Source organism: Culex pipiens, chromosome 2, assembly GCF_016801865.2.
Source record: "Culex pipiens pallens isolate TS chromosome 2, TS_CPP_V2, whole genome shotgun sequence".
Lineage (NCBI taxonomy): Eukaryota > Metazoa > Arthropoda > Insecta > Diptera > Culicidae > Culex > Culex pipiens.
In genome coordinates, this window is record NC_068938.1 from 151,411,756 (window position 1) to 151,413,269 (window position 1,514).

Below are 1,514 nucleotides of genomic sequence, written 5' to 3' on the forward strand. Positions count from 1 at the left end.
TTGACAATTTGACAATTTGACAATTTGACAATTTGACAATTTGACAATTTGACAATTTGACAATTTGACATTTTGACATTTTGACAATTTGACATTTTGACATTTTGACATTTTGACAATTTGACAATTTGACATTTTGACATTTTGACAATTTGACATTTTGACATTTTGACATTTTGACATTTTGACATTTTGACATTTTGACATTTTGACATTTTGACATTTTGACATTTTGACATTTTGACATTTTGACATTTTGACTCCTTGACACCAATATTTTTCACCCTCCGGCTTAAATTTTTTTGTTTAACGACGTCTTCCCAACAGTAACATTTTAATTACTTTGAATTTAAGAATTTAATACAATTGCAATAATTTCCTTCATCAGAGAGAACAGTAATTTTCTTTTGGCTCATTGCCAAACATTTAGTGAATAAGAGGAATGATAGATTTTTTTGCCACAAAAATTGTAGAAAGTTTATTCAGAAAAGAACGAACATGTTTTTTGTGGTGTTCTCGATTCGAACAAATTAAATATTAAAATTAATTTTATCAAAACCAATCTGCAGCAAAAGAAAGCATTAAAATATAAAATTTAAATTTAAATAACTTTAAATTTGAAATCTTCTTTTGGAAAAAAATTGGCCATACCTGCTGTGGTTGATTAACCTTGCACGGTGGAATGAAAATGACAGTTCGCGCGAGCCTGCCATTTGAACGGCTGTGTTTTTTTTTCGTGTCTGGCCGAACCGGCCGGAACCAAATTGAACCGTAATTCCGGCGTTTTATCAACCTGGACCGAGGCAGTTGGAGTTGTTTGGGTAAGTTAGCAAGATGAAGATTGCATTAAGATTGTGGTGTTATGGTTTGTGCTATTTTTCAGAAAAGTTGACTAATTTTTCTTCATTTCAGCTCCATCGCCCTTGTCGCGACTGCAGGATGCCACGAATTAAGAATCGGGAGCCTGACCAAAGTTTGGCGCAGGATGGCCAAGACGTGGATTTTGCTCTATACCGTACGCTGGTTAGATGAGATCCGGCTGGAGATGGCTGCTCCAAGTTTTTTCCGGTCCCGGTCCCGGTCGCGGAAGCCGCGATTGCAGCAGGTCAAATTAAATAACGTGTGTTAAGTGAATTACGAGTGAAAAGAATAATATTGTGATAATGTGAATAAATGAAGTTTTTTTTCTGAAATTGGGCCATTTTTTATTTTTTGGAAGAATTTTTTTTCAGCGCATGTCACTAATACACATAAACAAGCTTTGTACACTAACACATACACGAAAGGAGAAAATCACCAATACAAATGAAAAGGTGTGGATGTGTGTGTGGTGCAGATAAAGTTTTACGGCGTGAAATATTTCTTGGGGAATTCCCTCTCAAGCATCGTGCGGTATTTCTCGCCTGTCCGTGCATGGTGACATTTCTTGCACGATTCGGGAGGGATTCCTCGCGATTTTCCCCCGAGCTCGGTTGCGTGTAGAACTAAACTGCCCATCTTTGAAGAAACGGCTA

The 1,514-nt window shown here is 36.6% G+C and overlaps 1 long non-coding RNA gene across 1 annotated transcript; it reads left to right on the forward strand.

Moving 5' to 3' along the window:
* The first annotated feature begins 293 nt into the window (after positions 1-293).
* On the forward strand, positions 294-1,194 carry LOC120420440 (uncharacterized). Its single transcript, XR_005605852.2, has 2 exons — positions 294-821; positions 913-1,194. It is a non-coding gene; the product is annotated as an uncharacterized LOC120420440 (long non-coding RNA).
* Positions 1,195-1,514: the final 320 nt, after the last annotated feature.